The 14117-nt window shown below is 45.9% G+C and overlaps 1 pseudogene; it reads left to right on the top strand.

Moving 5' to 3' along the window:
- Nucleotides 1-1324: 1324 nt before the first annotated feature.
- LOC148516686 (glucose-6-phosphate 1-dehydrogenase-like) overlaps nucleotides 1325-14117 on the top strand; it is a 46237-nt pseudogene continuing 33444 nt past the window's right edge.

Below are 14117 nucleotides of genomic sequence, written 5' to 3'. Positions count from 1 at the left end.
GAGGATGAGGATGACATCTTGCCTCCGTAGAGCCAGTTTGTGCAGGGACAGATTAATTGCCAGCTTGTTTTGTGGGGGCCCAAACGAACCAATCATTTCAGCCACAGTTGTGTGGCAGACCCTGGCGCTGAAATGATTGGTTTGTTAAAGTGTGCATGTCCTGTTTATACAACATAAGGGTGGGTGGGAGGGCCCAAGGACAATTCCATCTTGCACCTCTTTTTTTTCTTTGCATTATGTACAGTTTGGGGCCTAGTTTTTCAAACTGCCATCCTGTCTGCCACTGCAGTATCACGCCTAGATGGGTCACGTGTTTGTGCCGCCCACTCGTGTCGCTTAGCATAGTCATCCAGCTACCTCAGTGCAACCTTTTGGACATAAAAACACTATTGTGAGGTGTGAGGTGTTCAGAATAGACTGGAAATGAGTGGAAATTAAGGTTATTGAGGTTAATAATAGCATAGGAGCAGAAAAACCTACAAATTCTGTGATTTTAGCTGTTTTTATGCTTTTTTTCAAAAAAATACAGATCCAAAACACAAAACCCAGAACCCAAAATACGGAAGGGTGGTTTTGGCAAAACCAATCCAGATCCAAAACACGAAGAAAGATCCAGATCCAAAACCAAAACACAAAACACGAAAAGTGGCCGGTGCACACCCCTAATATATATATATATATACACATATACATATACTGTGTATATTATAGTCAATAGCACATTGAAATCTTGTAATACTTTCTAGTACTTTGAGTGCAGATTTTAATGAAGCTGGAAGCTGTTTTGTTTATCAGGCCATGAGAATTGTGCAGGAGGGACATATACAACCATGGCCAAAAGTTTTGAGACTAACACAAGTATTGGTTTTCACAAAGTTTGCTGCTTCATTGTTTTTAGACCTTTTTGTCAGATGTTACTATGGTATACTAAAGTAAAATTACAAACATTTCATAAGTGTCAAAAACTTTTATTGACAATTACACTAAGTTTATGCAAAGAATCAATATTTGCAGTGTGGAAGATAGCAATTTCTGAGTAAGGTCAGAGCTTGTGCAAGTGTGCATGAGGCTGCGATGGTGCTCGATTGTACCGATGGTCTCGCAGTCTTGCTAAACATTACGGATGTGTGCTAAGTAGATTGGCCGTCCTTGTGTAGTGCTGCGATGGCATAGTGATCGCAATGGATTAGCATACTATTGCAGTTGAACTGCGAGCGTAATCACAATTGCATTCGCAGTTGCGTTCTGTAGAGTATCAGGCCCAGTGTCCCCTGCTAGGAACTGCAGCGCCACCTTCTGGTACACCTAAGAATGTTTGCAGCAAATGATTTTCTTGTGTGATGCAGGAAAGCTGGATTTATTCTTTAAGAGGAACTCCTATGTGTCTGGACAATACTCAGATGAAGCCCTTTTTCAAAAATCTTGATCGACATCTGCAGTCACTGCCCAATGGGTCAAAAGCTAACCGCCTGTTCTATTTAGCAGTACCACCCAGTGTGTATCATGACTTGACATGGAACATCAGAGTGACCTGTATGAACATGATGTAAATGATTCAGGGGCCTATTCATCATAACTAAAGTTTCCCAGGAGGTAATTAGGTTTAGAACTCGCATGGAGTTCTACCTAATTACCGGTGGAATTCATCATTCCTCCTCCCTATAACTATCTATTCTGAAAAGCTGTCATTTTTGCGATGACAGCTTTTCGGGAAATAGATATTTATCCCTCACTACTCTAACTTACCGCAGCTGGAAGCAGTTACATCCATAAAACCAGCGCATGCGCAGCACTGCCTACAGATGCGGTAAGTTTGTGTCTCCCCCTCTGCTCACCTGCCCCCCCTCCCCCCCGCTCACCACCCCCCCCGTTCAGCACTTACCTGCTCGCGCAGCAGCCTCTGGCTCCATCTGCTATGTGGTCATGTGGTCTCCCAGCAGAGCACACAGTACTGCAGTAATTTTTTTTTTTTTCTAAACTTTATTGTGTTCTGCCGGTAGAACACATTACCGCATAGCAGACGGAGCCAGAGGACGCACCAGAGCGCCGGAGGGAGACGTCGGGGGACCTGTCCAGCTGTAAGCAGGTAAGTGTTACCTGCTATTCGCCACCTCACATAATTTTCGGAATTTAATGAATACCATAATTTCCATATCCCCATACTAATGTATGGGGAGTGTGGAAATTAACGCAGGGGGACTTAGCAAGGAGATATCAGTGTTATCTCCTGTGCTAAGTGTCATCATGAATACTAAAATAACGTTAATTAAGGAAAATGTCCTTAAAACGTTATTTTAGTGTTGATGAATAGGCCCCTCAGTTCTATAATTACCCTTTATTTTATTGTCTTTATTAATTGCTACATGGTTAAGAAATAACGTTTTTGTAAGAGAACAGTGCGTAATAAACTACAGGTGTCAAGTGAGGTCTATTTTAGTCAAATCTATGTCAAATCTATGTCATTGCTTTTATAATGACCCAATGGGTAATTTTAAACATATCTCTGATAAGACTTTGGGGTCTATGCACTAAGCCTTGGAGAGAGATAAAGTGGCTGAAGATAAAGTACCAACCAATCAGCTCCTAACTGTCATTTTTCAAACACAGCCGGTAAAGTGACAGTTAGAAGCTGATTGGTTGGTACTTTATCTCTCTCCAAGGCTTAATACATAGACCCCTTTATGATTTAAACTTTATGGCAACGACAATGCATACTCTGTTGTGATATCGACGAATATTCAAACTATATGACACATGCAGATCCTCACTCATCTGTTACAGTAATAATCATATTTCCACATTTGTTAACTTTTCCTATTTATCTTATTGTGTTTCTGGTCCTGCGGCGGTTGGAATCGGGTGATTGTGGAAAAGCTGTTTGGGAAGGACCTGGACAGTTCAAACAAGTTATCTGAGCACATCTCCTCCCTCTACCAGGAGAACCAGATCTACCGTATTGACCATTATTTGGAGAAAGAAATGGTGCAAAACTTCATGGTGCTCAGGTTAGACCCATGCACTATTGTTCTACTTTTACTGACTTAGTGTAACACTTTCCTATGCTTACTCTAGATTTAGCAACTGGATATATATCCCCCTGTGGAACCGAGATCACATCGCCTCTGTGGTTTTGACTTTTAAAGAACCGTTCGGCACCCAGGGGCGCGGAGGATACTTTGATGAATTTGGTATTAGCAGGTACAAATAATATCACTGAAACTATTCTATGAGCCCGTCTGGCATTTGCATGATCCTCTCTCTGTGTTAAGTTCATCCCACCTTCTCCTGAAGATTAGAGAATACAGGTATGTTACTGTAGAAGATCCATGTGAGGAATAGTAGTAGATGGAAAAGTTCCCCTAGATTTCCGGATACACATGGGAAATAGTTTGTTTGTCTTGTTGTATAAATGAAGCCAAGGAGAAAAAGACAACCCCTTGTGCTGGAACTGTGATATATCTTTCCTGCACAGAATCGGATTCCTGCATTGGTCTAATTCATTTTTTACCTTTCAAAAAGTTGCCTTGGCTGGGTTTTAATTCTACTGTGATCTCTCTGCATATGAAGGTACGGAAGTGCATGCCCACGCTGTCCCTTACCAATATTGTTTTGGGCCAGTATGTAGGGGATCCAGAGGGGCAAGGAGAGGCTCAGAAGGGCTATCTGGTTGACCCCACAGTACTGAAAGGATCCCTCATCCAAACATTTGCCACTGCTGTGATGTAAGTGGAGAACAAGCGATGGGACGGTAAAAAAGTCCATTAGTTAAACTGGTTAGAAAGTACAAAAAGATGGAAGTTGGTTCATGCATGGCCGTAACTAGGGGTATGCGGGTGGTGCTGTCACACAGAGCGCAGGGACCTGTGGGTGGTACCATTGCTGCCTCACAGTTTTTGCTTCTGGCTAGCGTGGCCTTGAACGGCACCCTACAGCCAGGAACGCTGCTGCAGTGCCACCCGGAACGTCCATGGAGTGGTATATAAGGCAGATATTCATCATGTTGCCATAAACATAAAATGTCGACATACTTAGCATGATGTCATACATACTGTGGACATCGCTGAAAAGACATGATAGCAGGTTGCCAAACCATGTCCTGGTGGTCTAGCAGTGACTTGCCTTCCTCCAGCGGTCACATGTGGAGCAGTTTCTGGTGCAGACCTCTGCTGGGGCAGCAGTTCATGTTGCCTGTCGACATTTCAACAATGTAAGAACTGTTAACATTGTGGTGTCGACATTGTGACTGCATCCCATGGAATAGTCTCACAGGAGTTGTAATGGCTAGCAAACCTATTTGTATTGGTAAGATTTGAAAATACTGGAGGGTACAGTTCATCCTTCATAATACATCTTTGAGGTTTCAGAGTCAATGGAGTCCCGATTATTTTGAGGAGCAAATGACGCTCTCTCCCCCCCTATAGGAGTAGACGGCTCAAGCCTCTAGTTGTGAGTATAATGAAAGGTACATGGTACCTGCTCACATAGAACCCTTACTTCCAGTTGATTTACATTTGGGGAAAGATTACTGTCACAATATACGTTTGAGGCTGTCCCCTTTACACCATCATGTGGCCATCACATTGTCTGATAATTGAAATAGACACACTGATACTTTTATGTTTTGTTTTTTTATTATTATTATTATTATTATTATTATTATTATTATTATTATTTGTTTTTGTTTTATAGGAGTGTGAGTGATGTATAATGTTCTGCTATATCTGCACTTCCCTTCTTTTCTCTTTCTGCTCTGTGTGACTAATTCTCCTGTCTACAGGTGTTCCATTCAGGGCCGTAACTAGGGTAGTGCGGCCTGTGCCATGGCACAAGGCACCACAGGACAAGGGGCGCTGTTTGGACCTGTCAATTTTCTGTTTATTATCATTCTCACTTGTAGCTTCCTCTTATTTTATCCCCAGCGTCTCCTGGCCATTTCTATCTCTTCCCTGGCCCTTCTCCATGAGGCTAGGACCCTTTTTTTGGGTGCGTTATGTCCCTATTTGAAAAATGGGTGCCGCCCATGCTCTTTCTGGCATAGGGCACCAAAAAGTCTAGTTGCGGCTCTGGTTCCATTCATCATGCGCTGCGGGAAGGCTCTGAATGAGAGAAAGGCCGAGGTAAGGCTGCTATTCCGCGAGGTCCTAGGCGATATTTTTTAAGGACTGTGTAAGAGGTACGAACTGGTGATACGAGTTCAGCCAAACAAAGCCATCTACACTTAGATGATGACCAAGAAACTGGAATGTTCTTCAATCCTGAGGAGTCTGAGTTAGACCTTACTTATGGGAACAGATACAAGGTAACTGGGGACCCTACAACATGTACAGACAGGGCTGGATTAAGGTCTGTGGGGGCCCCTGGGCAACAAACATGTGGGGGCCCCTATTACGTGCCCTTTATGCAGTGCACCCAGTAGTAGTGCCCCAGTAGTGTTGCCCCTTATGCAGTGCCCCCTATGCAATGCCCCCTGTAGTTATACCCCCAGTAGTAGTGTTCCCAATAGTAATGCCCCCTGTATAAATACCCCCAGTAGTAATACCCCTGTAGTTGTGCCCCCAGTAGTCATGCCCCCTGTGTGTGCCCAATAGTAATACCCTCAGTAGTAATACCCCTGTAGCTGTGCCTCCTGTGGTAGTGGCACCAGTAGTAATGCCCCCTGTTTTAGTGGCACCAGTAGTAATGCCTCCTCCCCGAGTAATGTCACCTGTAGTAAGGTCCCCCCTGAGTAATGTCCCCTGCAGTAATGTTCCCCTCAAGTAATGCCCCCAGTAGTAATGTCCCCCCCAGCAGTGGAAAAGCCGCTTGCGGTAAAGAGAAAAAAAAAATCATACTTACCTTAAGCCCCGCTCCCGCTGCCTTCTGATCCGCTCGGCTGGTACTGCTCCTCTGCACTATGGGAGAGACGCATGACGTCTCTCCCATAGTTCACTGCCTGAGCCGGAGCTCACTAGTGAGCTTTAGTCTCCGGCTCTGGCTGCCACTGCAGGGAGGGAGCCGGGTGCCCGCTGGTTACAATCTCAGCGGGTGCCTGGTGTCTCCGTGCGGCACCGGGGTTAGGTGTCCGGAGGAGGCGGAACTGGTTCCATCTCCTCCGGTTCACTTTAACCCTGATGGCTGGGTATGAGGGCCCTTCAGGTTTGGGGGAGCAGGGACGATCGCCCCTGTTGCCCCCCCTTTAATCCGGCCCTGTGTACAGAACAGGTCATAGTAAATACAGGACAGATATAAAGTGCATAGCGCTCGCACAGTTTGTGTAGGACATGTCATTCTAAGTTCACAATTTACAATGTCCCTTGAAGTCCTGATGTCTGTATACAACAGGTGCCACATTAGAACATACAAACTGGTGACAGCAGTGAGTTCTGCAGACCGCGCTGGAGGCTGAAGACAGAGATGAATCTTGAACAGCGCTGTCCTTGCTGTGGTGGTTGCCAGCTCCAGGGCTGCACGCGGGATCTTGCAATGTTTGTGGATCCCGTGCATGCTCAGTAGAGCCGGCCGGCTCTGAGACACAACGCATCAGTGCTAGGCTGTTGCGCTGTGGTCTCTAGCGGGGATCGCCAGAGAGGGGAGTTATCACTCCCCTGCTCCAGCTGATGAGAAGGTAATACATCTCATCATTAGGGCTTCCTGCTTTGCCTTGGTAAAGAGGCGAAGCGGGAAGCGTTATAGCGGCATGATAAGTGCCGCTATAATACATCTCCCCCACTGTTCCATACCAGAGACACACTCCATACGTTACATAGACCAACCAATCATACTGGAAAGTAGACAAGATTTAGCAGTCCTTTAATATTTAAAAATATTTATTAACATAAACAAAAGGAAAGACAAATCGTTACCAAGAAAAGAGACCATATTATGAAGGAAATGAAAAGATTAAATTAATTGCATGGCCTTTACACAAGTAACCCCACCTGCAGGGATTACAGATCAGGTATGTCACCCTTGGCTCTGCAGCACAGCTTCAGAGGGAACATAACACTGCATAGCTGCATATGCTGTACTGGGAACCTGCACACAGAGGACACTATAATGCACATGCCATGAGAAATCCTAGACCAGAGTATAGCAACATCCCGGGGGTCCCCCACCCCCCTGGAGGGGGCATGGCCACTGCATGTTGGGGATGGCTGCACCTCTCTGTGGGTGGTCCTAGCATGTAAGAAGCACCTACTCACAGGAGCAGGGCATAGCATCCAGCAGCCGGGACTATAGTAGGGGTGAGCGGGTTCGGATTTCTGAAATCCGAACCCCCCGAGCCCCCCCTGATCCGAGGCCGATCCCAGTCAGGCTCGACTTTTCCCGCCTGACTCGGATCTGAAATCGAGGCAAAACGTCATCATCCCGCCTTCCGGGTCTCGCGGGTTTTGGATCCTATATAAGGTACCCGCGTCGGCGCCATTTTCTCACTCGGCTGTGGACAGTGAAGAGGGAGGGTGGGAGTTAGGGCTGGCTGGGCTGTGTAGTGTAGTGTAGTGTTGTAGTGTAGTGTAGTGTTGTGTTGTGTAGTGCAGTGCAGTGTAGTGTTGTGCTGTGCTGTGCTGCGCTGTGCTGCTGTTGTTCATAGGGGCTGTGTCCACTACTTCAAAGTCCATAGGGGCTGGCTGGCTGTGTTGTGCAGTCAGTTGTCCATAGGGGCTGTGTCCACTCCAAAGTCCTGTGCAGTGTCCCAGTCCTAAAGGGGTGCTGTAGTGTTGTCCAGGGGGTGCTCTGTCCGTCAGGGGTGCTCCCCCCAAGTGCTAAGAAAAATAATATTTTTTCTGTGTTTGTGAATTGTGTGCACTGGGGCTACAAAGGAGCAGCGCCAAGCGTGCGCCTGTGTCCCATAAGTAAAAGGCCGGCTGGCTTGTCCGTTAAAGGGTGCCTTAACCCCCAAAGGGCACTCCAAACAAAATAAAAATATATATTTTTTTGTGTTTGTGAATTGTGTGCGCAGTAGCCGCATGTGCTTCAACAAAGTAGTGCCAAGCGTGCGCCTGTGTCATAAGTAAAGGGCCAGCTGGCTTGTCCGTTAAAGGGTGCTGTAACCCCCAAAGTACACTCCAAACAAAATAAAAAAATCTTTTCTGTGTTTGTGAATTGTGTGCACTGTGGCTGCACGTGCATCAATGAAGGAGCAGCGCCAAGCGTGCGCCTGTGTCCCATAAGTAAAAGGCCGGCTGGCTTGTCCGTTAAAGGGTGCTGTAACCCCCAAAGGGCACTCCAAACAAAATAAGAAAATATATATTTTTTGTGTTTGTGAATTGTGTGCGCAGTAGCCGCGCGTGCATCAACAAAGTAGTGCCAAGCGTACGCCTGTGTCATAAGTAAAGGACTGGCTGGCTTGACCGTTAAAGGGTGCTGTAACCCCCAAAGTACACTCCAAACAAAATAAAAAAATATTTTTTGTGTTTGTGAATTGTGTGCACAGTAGCCGCACGTGCATCAACAAAGTAGTGCCAAGCGTGCGCCTGTGTCATAAGTAAAGGGCTGGCTGGCTTGTCCGTTAAAGGGTGCTGTAACCCCCAAAGTACACTCCAAACCAAATAACAAAATATTTTCTGTGTTTGTGAATTGTGTGCGCAGTAGCCGCACGTGCATCAACAAAGTAGTGCCAAGCGTGCGCCTGTGTCATAAGTAAAGGGCTGGCTGGCTTGTCCATTAAAGGGTGCTGTAACCCCCAAAGGGCACTCCAAACAAAATTAAAAAAAATATTTTTTTGTGTTTGTGAATTGTGTGCACAGTAGCCACACGTGCATCAACAAAGTAGTGCCAAGCGTGTGCCTGTGTCATAAGTAAAGGGCTGGCTTGTCCATTAAAGGGTGCTGTAACCCCCAAAGGGCACTCCAAACAAAATAAAAATATATATTTTTTTGTGTTTGTGAGTTGTGTGCGCAGTAGCCGCACGTGCATCAACAAAGTAGTGCCAAGCGTGCGCCTGTGTCCCATAAATAAAGGGCCGGCTTGATTGACCGCTAGACGGGTGCTGTAACCCCCAAAGGGCACTCCAAACAAAATTAAACAAAAAATTCTGTGTTTGTGAATTGTGTGCACTGTGGCTGCACGTGCATCAACAAAGGAGCAGCGCCAAGCATGCACCTGTGTCCCATAAGTAAAGGGCCGGCTGGCTCATTTCTTAAAGGGTGGTGTAACCCACAAAGTGCACTAGTCTCCAACAAAAATAAAAAAATATTTTCTGTGTTTGTGTGCGCCTTAGCCGCACGTATATATCAATATAACATAAATGGAGGACCAAACTTTCTCCGATAAAAATAAAATAGGGAAAGATCAAGAACCACTTCCTCTTAGTGCTGAAGCTGCTGCCACTAGCCATGACATAGACGATAACATGCCATCAACGTCGTCTGCCAAGGCCGATGCCCAATGTCATAGTAGAGGGCACATACAATCCCAAATGACAAAGTTCAGGAAAATGACCTTGAAAAAAACATTTAAATCATCTGAAGAGAAACGTAAACTTGCCAATATGCCATTTACGACACGGAGTGGCAAGGAACGGCTAAGGTCTTTCCCTATGTTCATGACTAGTGGTTCAGCTTCACATGACGATGGAAGCCCTCCTCCCGCTAAACAAATCAAACGAGTTAAGCTGCCAAATGCACAGCAAAGAACTGTGCATTCTAAGAAGATATCACAAATCCCCAAGGAGAGTCCAAGTGTGGTGGTGGTTGCGATGCCTGACCTTCCCAGCACTGGACGGGAAGAGGTGGCTCTTTCCACCATTTGCACGCCCCCTGCAAGTGCTGAAAGGAGCACCCACAGTCCACTAGCTGATATGCAAATTGAAGATGTCACTGTTGAAGTACAACAGGATGAGGATACTGGTGTAGCTGGCACTGAGGAGGAAGTTGGCGAGGAGGATTCTGATGGTGATGTGGTTTGTTTAAATCAGGCTCCGGGGGAGACAGTTGTTGTCCGTGGGATGAAAAAGCCCATCACGGTCATGCCTGGGCAGAAGACCAAACATTCCACCTCTTTGGTCTGGCAATATTTCTATCCAACTCCGGACAACAACTGTCTTGCCATATGTACCATATGTAAAGGTGAAATAAGTAGGGGTAGGGACGTTAACCACCTAGGAACATCCTCCCTTATACGGCACCTGCAGCGCGTTCATAAAAAGTTACTGTCAAGTTCAGAAACTTTGGCTAAGACCGTAAGCAGTCCAGGGACACCTAAATCCCTTTTTCCTGTTTTATCCAAGGAATCGGTGGATGAGGAGGATGAGGACGACATCTTGCCTCCGTAGAGCCAGTTTGTGCAGGAACACATTAATTGCCAGCTTGTTTTGTGGGGGCCCAAACGAACCAATCATTTCAGCCACAGTCATGTGGCAGACCCTGGTGCTGAAATGATTGGTTTGTTAAAGTGTGCATGTCCTATTTATACAACATAAGGGTGGGTGGGAGGGCCAAAGGACAATTCCATCTTGCACCTCTTTTTTCTCTTTGCAGTATGTACTGTTTGGGGCCTAGTTTTTCAAACTGCCATCCTGTCTGCCACTGCAGTGTCACTCCTAGATGGGCCACGTGTTTGTGCCGCCCACTCGTGTTGCTTAGCATAGTCATCCAGCTACCTCGGTGCAATCTTTTGGCCATAAAAACAATATTGTGAGGTGTGAGGTGTTCAGAATAGACTGGAAATGAGTGGAAATGAAGGTTATTGAGGTTAATAATTGCATAGGAGCAGAAAAACCTACAAATTCTGTGATTTTAGCTGTTTTTATGCTTTTTTTCTAAAAAATACAGATCCAAAACACAAAACCCAGAACCCAAAACACGGAAGGGTGGTTTTGGCAAAACCAATCCAGATCCTAAACACGAAGAAAGATCCAGATCCAAAACCAAAACACAAAACACGAAAAGTGGCCGGTGCACACCCCTAGACTATAGTACTATTAGGATGGCGGAGCAGTCCCATAATAGCCACATTTTAGCTGGATGTATTCTAAAATGTAACAGACAAAAAATTAAAGGGCAACAACTCTATTTTGTACATTTCTCATGCAAATAACACATAAATAAAATCTATATTTGTCATAGAGATAGATGAATGAAGGACTTCATTTTGACATAACACAAGGTCATCTTATACACATTCCGCGGCATATATCCTAACCCACTGCTCCATGCACCTTCCTCACTATCTACCCCATCTGTGTTGCCCCTGTCTGTCTGCCCCCCCCCCCCCCCTAGAATGTAAGCTCTCACGAGCAGGACCCTCATCCCTCATGTGCTTTTCCTTCCTCACTTATAGTATCATGTACTCGTAACTCCCCAATTGGCACCTAACATTTGGCTGCTTATGCCCAGCTGCTTGTGGTATGCAGCTATGTTTATAAACCATGTACTTGTCCTGCATGGTTTTGTACTACTATTACTGTTTTTTCTTGTGTGCTCATTTATGTACTGTGTAAGGCGCTGCGGAACTTTAGTGGCGCAATATAAATAAAGGATAATTATAATAATAATGCTGTGCAGGAAACCCACTACATCCAGCATAGGGAGCCCACTACACACCACCACTGAAACCTGCCTATGGAAAGGCTAAGCCAGTCCTCACCTGCTTGGTTATGTGCACCCTATGCACGGCTATGAGGACCCCGAGTGCCACCATCATGGACAGCAAGCTTCACCTTTCCCCCTGCATTGTGGGGACGTGGTATAATGACAAGCAGCCAATCGTACTGCGTAGCACACTGCTGACCACGGCTGGGCTGGCCTGGCACCTTAGGTGCAGGAGTCAGTGCAGGACCCATAGCAGCCACACCCCTGCAACCTACGGTAGTTACGCCGGTGATTAGCCAAATTAAACTTTTCCACAGGACTAATGCAGATGGTCCATCATTTGATTTTCAGCAAAGCATTTCTAATAGTGATGGGTGTAATTAAAAAGAAGTCCATTATTGTTCCACCTTCAGTGGACCCTTAACTAATGTGTGATTACCTCCTCTCCAGCTGAGGGCCCAGCAACACACCCAGTGGCCCTTAAAATCTGAAAGCAACACTAGGTATACAAAATGCAGAGGCATCAAGAAAAGTGAATACAACTTTTATTTTTAAGTAATGACCTTGGCTAGTAATACTATTATAGACCTATAGACATATTAGAATGTGTAAGGTAAATACAACTACATCTTTAGCTGTGTCTTTTGTACAAAAAAAATAATTATATATATATTAGGGGTGTGCACCGGCCACTTTTCGTGTTTTGTGTTTTGGTTTTGTATCTGGATCTTTCTTCATGTTTTGGATCTGGATTGGTTTTGCCAAAACCACCCTTCCGTGTTTTGGGTTCTGGGTTTTGTGTTTTGGATCTGTATTTTTTTGAAAAAAAGCATAAAAACAGCTAAAATCACAGAATTTGTAGGTTTTTCTGCTCCTATGCTATTATTAACCTCAATAACCTTAATTTCCACTCATTTCCAGTCTATTCTGAACACCTCACACCTCACAATAGTGTTTTTATGTCCAAAAGGTTGCACCGAGGTAGCTGGATGACTATGCTAAGCGACACGAGTGGGCGGCACAAACACGTGACCCATCTAGGCGTGATACTGCAGTGGCAGACAGGATGGCAGTTTGAAAAACTAGGCCCCAAACTGTACATAATGCAAAGAAAAAAAAGAGGTGCAAGATGGAATTGTCCTTGGGCCCTCCCACCCACCCTTATGTTGTATAAACAGGACATGCACACTTTAACAAACCAATCATTTCAGCGCCAGGGGCTGCCACACAACTGTGGCTGAAATGATTGGTTCGTTTGGGCCCCCACAAAACAAGCTGGCAATTAATCTGTCCCTGCACAAACTGGCTCTACGGAGGCAAGATGTCATCCTCATCCTCCTCATCCACCGATTCCTCACGCTCTTCAGTGTGTGCATCCTCATCCTCACAAAGTATTAACTCGTTCCCACTTGAATCCACCACCACAGGTCCCTCTGTACGTTCTGGAAGAGCTGATAATTCATTTTGATGAACATCATCTTCTCCACATTCTGTGGAAGCAACCTCCTACGCCTTTCGCTGACAAGGTTCCCGGCTGCACTAAACACTGTTTCGGAGTACACACTGGAGGGGGGGCAACTCAGGTAAAATAGAGCCAGTTTGTACAGGGGCCTCCAAATTGCCTCTTTTTCCTGCCAGTACAGGTATGGACTGTCTGACATGCCTACTTGGATGCTGTCACCGATGTAATCCTCCACCATTCTGTCAATGGTGACAGTATCATATGCAGTGACAGTAGACATGTCAGAAATTGTTGCCACGTCCTTCAGTCCGGACCAGATGTCCAAACTTGGTCCTGCCTGCCCTGCATCACCGCCAGCGGGTTGCTTAGGATACCTAAGTTTTTTCCTGGCAGCCCCAGTTGCGGGAGAAAATGAAGAAGGAGCTGTTGACGTGTCACGTTCCGCTTCAGCTGACAGTGTGTTCACCAGCAGGTCTTTGCACCTCTGCAGGCTTGTGTCGGCTGGAAAGAGAGACACCACATAGGCTTTAAACCTAGGATCGAGCACGGTGGCCAAAATGTAGTGGTCTGATTTCAACAGATTTACCACCCTGGAATCCAGGCAAAGCGAATGAAGGGCTTCATCCACAAGTCCCACATGCCGAGCGGAATCGCTCCATCTTAGCTCCTCCTTCACTTTCTCCAGCTGCTTCTGCAAAAGCCTGATGAGGGAAATGACCTGACTCAAACTGGCAGTGTCTGAACTGACTTCACGTGTGGCAAGTTCGAAGGGCTGGAGAACCTTGCACAACACGGAAATTATTCTCCACTGCGCTTGAGTCAGGTGCATACCCCCTCCTTTGCCTATGTCATAGGTGGATGTATAGGCTTGAATGGCCTTTTGCTGCTCCTCCATCCTCTGAAGCATATAGAGGGTTGAGTTCCACCGCGTCACAACCTCTTGCTTCAGGTGATGGCGGGGCAGGTTCAAGAGTGTTTGCTGGCGCTCCAGTCTTCGGCACGCAGTCGCTGAATGGCGAAAGTGGCCAGAAATTTTTCGGGCCACCCAAAGCGTCTCCTGCACGCCCCTGTCGCTTTTCAGAAAATTCTGCACCACCAAGTTTATTGTGTGAGCAAAACATGGGACGTGCTGGAATTTGCCCAGA

This window comes from Taudactylus pleione, unplaced genomic scaffold, assembly GCF_031769625.1.
Source record: "Taudactylus pleione unplaced genomic scaffold, aTauple2 ptg000244l, whole genome shotgun sequence".
Taxonomy (NCBI): Eukaryota; Metazoa; Chordata; class Amphibia; order Anura; family Myobatrachidae; genus Taudactylus; species Taudactylus pleione.
This window is presented reverse-complemented; position numbering and strand designations above follow the sequence as displayed.